At 44.5% G+C, this 8,165-nt stretch overlaps 1 pseudogene; it reads left to right on the top strand.

Annotated features, from left to right (window-relative positions):
* Positions 1-674: 674 nt before the first annotated feature.
* The window catches only part of LOC125858952 (uncharacterized), a 94,803-nt pseudogene continuing 87,312 nt past the window's right edge, over positions 675-8,165 (top strand).

Below are 8,165 nucleotides of genomic sequence, written 5' to 3'. Positions count from 1 at the left end.
TTAGGAGCTTTCTTATCTGTTTTTCACTTTCCTTGTAATCACCAGAAATGAATGAATGAAAATGAAAATTTCCTTTGTATTCGAACTACGTAGGGCCTGAATTCTCCTTCGGAGATACGTAGGCAGCCTTTCAAGGCCCGGCCCCTATCTTTTTCAAATTTTCTTCCCCCCTCTTTCATTCTACAAGGAAACATTGAGTTCAGATCAACAGACGACAGAAGATGCAGCAAGAAGACCTTAGCTCAACGCAATTTAACCTTTCTGAGACACCAACCTCGATATAAAAAACAAGCAAATTCCTGCTTGTTCAAAAATCAGTCCCTATTACTCGTGGGTTAACGTGTCTTCAAACGAAGCAACTTTTATGTGTTTATCTGCTTTCTATGTGATATCTTGCATTATTCATCCAGAACTAATACTGACATATTTGCCTTTGAGTTGTTTTTCTCTACAGGTAGTTAGAACTGATCTGTGTCGATACACTGGCCGATCATCCCTATTTTACCAGATCAAAAGGGCCTACAGATTCCTTTCCCGGCCAAAATTCACAAAAAGGAAAAACAACAATGAGTGATAACAACGAAGAACCTGGCCTTACTAATGTCGTGGTGGCTCAGCCCGCCCTTGCTGATCAGAATGAACTGATCCTGCAGTTGATGCAACAAATTGCTGAGATGAGGGTCGAGATGCAGAAAAGACAAGATTTGCCTCCTCCGATTTTTGCTGTCAACACTCAACCAGACGGAAGACCTCCAGCTCAAATTCCCCCTCCTAACGTGGAACAGGCTCAAAACCCATCTTCAAGCCCTGCTCATAATCCCTCCGTCATCGACCTTACCACTCAAAACCCCCATTACGCCTCAGCTTCTTATCAAACACCACCCCCTCCTCAAAATACCAACCTCCAAGCACCACTCCTTCCCCCTAATGCAAACCACCAAACTAGTCTGCCCCCCCATGGCCAAAACGCTAATAACCCACGCACTTCCCTCCCTCACCAAAACCTGTACACCAACCCCCAGACTTATCCCCAAAACTATCACGCCCCTTTAAATGGCCAGAGTCCTTCTATCGCTCCACCACTACCGCAAAAACCCATTTTCCAAATACCAGTTCCCAACGAGCATGATCCCCATGGTTCGGAGCTCGACCACTATGAGGAGAGGGAGAGAGAGTGGAGGTCAAAGGAAGAGACCGCCAAGATAGATATGAAAGAGGAAATTAGGAAAGCCATGAAGGAGTTGAACTGCATTCCTGAGGTTGCCGGGTTGAGTTATGAAGACCTATGCATTCATCCGAATTTGGACCTCCCGGAAGGGTTCAAGGTGCCGAAATTCGACATCTTTGGAGGAATAGGGAACCCCTTAGCGCACCTGAGGGCCTATTGTGACCAACTCGTGGGAGTTGGGAGAGACGAAGCTTTGTTAATGCGGCTCTTTAGCCGAAGTCTAAGCGGAGAGGCTCTAGAATGGTTCACGTCTCATGAGACAAAACAGTGGTCTAGCTGGAATGCCCTGGCCAAGGACTTCATCGAACGATTCGCCTACAATGTGGAGATCGTTCCTGATCGTTACTCCTTGGAAAAGATGAAGCAGAAGCCGACCGAGAGTTACAGAGAATTTGCATATAGATGGCGAAAGGAGGCAGCTAGAGTTAGACCTCCTATGTCAGAAAAGGAAATTGTTGAAGTGTTTGTGCGGGTGCAGGAGCCCGAATATTATGACAGAATTATGTTGCTCGTTGGAGCAAAATTTGCCGAGATAGTCAAGGTAGGTGAGACTATTGAGGATGGATTGAGAACCGGGAAGATTTCCCGTGTTGCTGCATCGCCCGGATCTTCGGGCTTGTTGAAGAAGAAAAGAGAGGATGTGTCCTCTATCTCTTATGAGGGGAAGAAGACCCCAAGGAAATTATCATCATACCAAGGTCGTTCTCGACCTTCACAGAGTTCGTACCCGACTTGTTATGCACAGGTTGATTACCAAAGTACCCCTCCCACCAGCTACCAAAATACCCCTCTTCCCAACTATCAAAATATACCCCCGCCTAACTACCAAACTCCCCCCACTATCTACCAAACTCCCCCTCCAGTTTATCAAACTCCATCTCACTACTACCGAAATGCCGCCCCCAACTGTTCCAACATTCAAACAAATTACCAAACACCTCCCCCGACGTACCAAACCCCAACTCCACTTTACCAAAATACCCCCCCGAACTACCAAGCTCCACAACCAAATTACCAAACCAATTCATATCCCAGATATCAAGCCCCCCGTCCAAACGCTCCAAATTATCGCCAGATGCCTCCTCCGCAACAAGGAAATTACGATCCCTCCCGTCCTAGATTTGAGAAGAAGCCTGCTAGGAATTTTACTTCGCTTATTGAAAGCCGAACAAAATTGTTTGAGCGATTAACTGCAGCAGGATATATTCATCCAGTGGGTCCTAAGCCGGTTGACACTAGCTCAAAGTTTTATAGACCTGATCAGAGGTGCGCATATCACTCCAACAGTGTTGGACATGATACTGAAGACTGTATCAACCTGAAGCATAAGATTCAAGACCTGATTGACCAGAATGTGGTCTCTCTTCAGACAGTTGCGCCCAATGTCAACAGTAATCCTTTGCCAAATCATGGAAGCGCCACTATCAATATGATAGAGACAGATGATGACTGGTGCGTGACAAAGTCGATAGTTCCGATTGCTCCTGATGAACTAGAAAAGGCTGTAGCTTCGTTGAGCATCAGAGAAAAGAAAGAGTTTGTGATTCTGACACCCGAGAAGGCTGTTGCCTTGGTGCCACGAGAAACTCTTACCCGACAAAAATTTGTTATTGAAACGGCTGTTACTCAAGGCATGACCAGATCAGGCAGGTGCTACACACCAGAAGAATTGGCCCAAGGGGGGCAGAAGAAGGACCAAGCAAAAAGGCCGATCAGTGAAGCTGAAGCCGAGGAGTTCTGGAGAAAGATGCAGCCAAAAGATTATTCAATCGTGAAGCATTTGGAGAAGACACCAGCTCAGATTTCTGTATGGGCTTTGTTGATGAGCTCACAACTGCATAGGCAAGCGTTGATGAAGGCTTTGGATGACACTTATGTGCCCGTAGGAACCAACAGCGACAATCTAGCAGCCATGATAAACCAAGTTATTCGAGGACATCGAATCAGTTTTTGTGATGAAGAGCTGCCCTTTGAAGGGAGGATGCACAACAAGGCTCTGCACGTCACCTGTATGTGTCGAGATAAGATAATTAATCGCGTCTTGGTCGATGATGGATCCGGTCTTAATATTTGCCCACTTTCGACTCTGAGGCAGCTGAAATTCGACGTGGGAAAGCTTCACCAGAACCAAGTCAATGTGAGAGCCTTTGATGGAGTGCAAAGAGACACATTGGGTGCGGTGAACTTGGACATTCAGGTGGGTCCTGCGGATTTTAATGTGGAGTTCCAGGTGTTGGATATCAACACCAGTTACAACTTGCTTTTAGGAAGACCGTTTATTCATATGGCTGGGGCTGTGTCTTCTACCCTTCACCAACTAATGAAGTTTGTCTGGAAGGACAAGGAATTAGTCATTTATGGTGAAGGGAGTCATTTCGATGGGTATGCACCGATCGTTGATGATGTCTCTCGAGGTTGTGATTTCTACACGGTAGAGCTGGTAAATGCCACCGGTGATGACTTGGCTCCACAATCTCCTATGCCTGCCGTGTACAAGATGATTGCTACTGTTATGCTCCAGAATGGTTTCGAACCAGGTTTTGGATTGGGGAAGCATTTCCAAGGAATCGTCGAGCCTATCCAAATTCCCACCAAAGGAGCAAAGTTTGGTTTGGGATATGTCCCAACAGATGATGAAGCGGAGATGAAGAACAAGAATGTTGGTCAAGCATTGGCCAGGCCAATTCCTCATCTGTACCAGTCATTCCCGGTGCGAGGATATGTCAATGATGATGGTCTCGGGGAAGGAATCTGTGGCCTTTTTGAGGAGATTGGTGCGGTCCTTGAGGAAGAGGCTGGGACATCAGGCATCCGTGATGCAGAGCCTGAGGAGCGATTGCAGAACTGGACCTCCACACCACTCCTGATTTCCCGCTCATCTGGGTAGAAAAGACATGTGTCTTTGTTTGTTTTAAAATCGGTGGTAGTCCGGAAGAGGCCCGAGACCCACCATTTATGCAATTTTATTTGTTTGAAGTTTTTAAATTCCCTTGTGATGTTTCAAAAGGAAAAATGGCCCTCGGTCATGGCTAAAGTTTGTGCTTGTCTTTCAATTTAAATGAAAAGCCTCTTTTATCAAATTTGCTTGTTTACTTATCTGTTTATATTTTACTTTCCTAACTTTGTTCGTTTATGATTTCAGTAATATTAATTTAAAACCTGCCAATGTCATGTCATGTCATGAACCGAGTGAACAAAATGAGGCAGGTGATGATGAATGTGAGGAATATGAAGAAGAAAATGAGGTTCCCGAACATGTTGCTGAAGAGTTTCGACAATTTGAAAATCAACATAAGCCAAATTTGGAAGAAACCGAAACTGTGAATCTCGGAGATGATGAATGTGTTAAAGAAGTAAGAATCAGTGTCCATTTGACGGAAGCTCAAAGAAGAGACCTGGTTCGCTTGCTTAGGGAGTACATTGATGTATTTGCCTGGTCTTATAAAGACATGCCAGGGCTGAGCACAAATATGGTGTCCCATAAGTTGCCGATCAATCCAGATTTCAGTCCAGTAAAACAAAAGACTCGGAAGTTCAAGCCTGAGTTGAGTTTGAAGATCAAAGAGGAGATTACAAAGCAGATCGAGTCCCAAGTAGTGGAAGTGACGCAGTATCCAACTTGGTTAGCTAATGTTGTTCCGGTTGCCAAGAAAGACGGAAAAATAAGAATTTGTGTCGATTACAGAGATCTCAACAAAGCAAGCCCGAAGGATAATTTTCCGTTGCCAAACATTCACATTCTCATTGATAATTGTGCTAAGCATGAGATGCAATCGTTTGTGGATTGTTATGAGGGTTATCACCAGATCCTGATGGATGAAGAAGATGCAGAAAAGACAGCTTTCATCACGCCTTGGGGTGTATATCATTATCGGGTGATGCCTTTTGGTCTCAAAAATGTCGGTGCTACTTACATGAGGGCTATGACGACCATTTTTCACGATATGATTCACAAGGAGATTGAGGTGTATGTAGATGATGTCATAATCAAGTCCCGCGAGAGTTCGGACCACTTGACCCACTTGAGAAAGTTCTTTGATCGTTTGCGTCGATACAATTTGAAGTTAAATCCTGCCAAGTGTGCTTTTGGAGTGCCAGCTGGCAAGTTGTTGGGATTTATAGTCAGCAGGAGGGGCATTGAGCTTGACCCTTCCAAGATCAAGGCAATTCAATAATTACCCCCTCCGAAGACCAAGAAAGAGGTGATGAGCTTTTTAGGAAGGTTGAACTACATCAGTCGGTTTATAGCTCAATCCACCGTGGTGTGCGAGCCCATCTTTAAGTTATTGAAAAAAGATGCCTCGACCAAGTGGACCGGAGAATGTCAAACTGCTTTTGATGCCATCAAGAACTATTTGTCCAATCCGCCGGTGTTGGTCCCTCCGCGAGAAGGGAGTCCGTTATTGCTATATTTATCTATCTCAGATAACGCATTGGGATGCGTACTTGGTCAACATGATGAAACTGGAAAGAAAGAGCGAGCCATTTATTACTTGAGCAAAAAGTTCACTCCATATGAGGCTCGTTACACTCTGTTGGAAAGGACATGTTGTGCTTTGACCTGGATTGCTCAGAAATTAAGACATTACTCGTCTTCTTATACCACATACCTTATTTCTAGGATGGACCCGTTGAAGTATATTTTCCAGAAAGCAATGCCGACCGGGAAGTTGGCTAAATGGCAAATGCTTTTGAGTGAGTTTGACATTGTGTATGTGACTCAGAAGGCGATAAAGGCGCAAGCCTTGGCTGATCATCTTGCAGAGAATCCAGTTGATGAAGAGTATGAACCGCTCAAGACTTATTTTCCCGATAAGGAAGTTTCATTCGTGGGTGAAGATATTTCGGAAGCGTACCCCGGATGGAGAGTATTCTTTGATAGAGCGGCAAATCATCAAGGGAAAGGAATCGGAGCGGTCTTAGTATCAGAAACCGGTCAGCACTATCCTATGGCGGCTAAACTCCGATTTGGATGCACGAACAACATGGCTGAGTATGAAGCTTGCATCCTCGGTCTGAAGATGGCAATTGATATGAATGTTCACGAGTTGCTGGTTATTGGAGATTCAGATTTGCTGATTCATCAGGTTCAAGGGGAATGGGCCGTGAAAAATCCAAAGATCACACCGTATGTGCGGTATATACAGAAGTTGTGCAAGAGATTTCGCAAAATTGAGTTTAAACACACTCCCAGGACACAGAATGAGTTGGCCGATGCTCTTGCCACCATCGTGTCAATGATTAAGCATCCAGATACAAGTTATATTGATCCAGTGGATATAGAGGTAAAAGAACAACCTGTTCATTGTTCACACGTCGAAGCGGAACCAGATGGTTTGCCTTGGTATTTTGACATCAAGAAGTATTTAGAGGACGGGACTTATCCTGAGAATGCAACGTTCAACCAGAAGAAGTCGATACGCCGCATGGCCCTCAATTTCTTCACAAGTGGGGAAATCCTTTATAGGAGAACACCAGATTTAGGTCTTCTCAGATGCGTGGATGCTAGTGAAGCTGCAAAGCTGCTTGAACAGATACATGTCGGAGTTTGTGGTACTCATATGAATGGACTCACTTTGTCGAGAAAGGTTCTTCAAGCCGGCTAGTTTTGGATGACTATGGAACATGATTGTTGCAAGTTTGTGCAGAAATGTCATAAATGTCAAGTGCATGGTGATTTGATTCGAGTGCCGCCTCACGAACTTAATGCTATGAGTTCACCTTGGCCTTTTGTAGCTTGGGGCATGGATGTCATTGGTCCGATAGAACCAGTCGCCTCTAACGGACACAGATTCATTTTGGTTGCCATTGACTACTTCACCAAGTGGGTGGAAGCAGCTTCGTACAAGTCGGTGACCAAGAAAGTTGTAGCTGATTTTGTTCGTAACAACCTGATATGTAGGTTTGGAGTACTAGAATCCATCATTACTGATAATGGAGCGAATCTTAACAGTCACTTGATGAGAGAGATATGTGAACAGTTCAAGATTACTCACCGAAACTCAACTGCCTATCGTCCCCAAATGAATGGAGCTGTAGAAGCCGCCAACAAGAACATAAAGAAGATTTTGAGGAAAATGATTGATAATCGCAGAGGTTGGCACGAGATGTTGCCATATGCTTTGTTGGGTTACCGAACGACTGTCAGAACATCAGTTGGAGCTACTCCATATTTGCTAGTGTATGGAACAGAAGCGGTTATACCTGCATAAGTTGAAATACCTTCATTAAGAATCATCCAAGAAGCTGAATTGAGTGATGCCGAATGGGTTCGCAAGCGGATCGATCGGTTAACATTGATTGATGAGAAGAGAATGGTTGCTGTCTGTCATGGACAACTGTATCGACAAAGAATGATTCGTGCTTTTCACAAGAAAGTGAGATCCAGAATGTTTGAGGTTGGTCAGTTGGTCCTCAAACGTATTTTCCCTCATCAGGATGAGTACAAAGGGAAATTTGCACCAAATTGGCAAGGACCTTACATGGTTCGCAAAGTGTTATCTGGAGGTGCCTTGATCCTGTCAGAGATGGATGGCACCGAATGGCCGAAACCAATCAACTCAGATGCTGTCAAGAGATACTATGTGTGAAGTTCAGTTTGTATTTCTGTCATTTCATTGTAATCGTTATATTTGCTTGTAATCGTCTATGTTTAGAATTTTATCCCTCTTGTAATGAACTACGTCTGACCTGAATTCTCAAGAATGAGATACGTAGGCGGCCTATGTCGGCCTCGGTCACTCTCTTATCCCCTTTAAATATTTCTTTGTATTTGAACTACGTTCGACCTGAATTCTCAAGAATGAGATACGTAGGCGGCCTATGTCGGCCTCGGTCGGTTTCTTTGTAAATTTCTTATTTTTGTTAATCCTTGAGGGGGAACTACGTTTGACCTGATTCCTGCCTCAACGGGATACGTAGGCGCCACAAGGGCTCG

The sequence above is a fragment of the Solanum stenotomum genome, chromosome 3, assembly GCF_019186545.1.
Source record: "Solanum stenotomum isolate F172 chromosome 3, ASM1918654v1, whole genome shotgun sequence".
In the NCBI taxonomy this organism is placed as follows: Eukaryota; Viridiplantae; Streptophyta; class Magnoliopsida; order Solanales; family Solanaceae; genus Solanum; species Solanum stenotomum.
The sequence above is the reverse complement of the archived record's forward strand: the minus strand, read 5'-3'. Positions and strand labels throughout refer to the sequence as shown.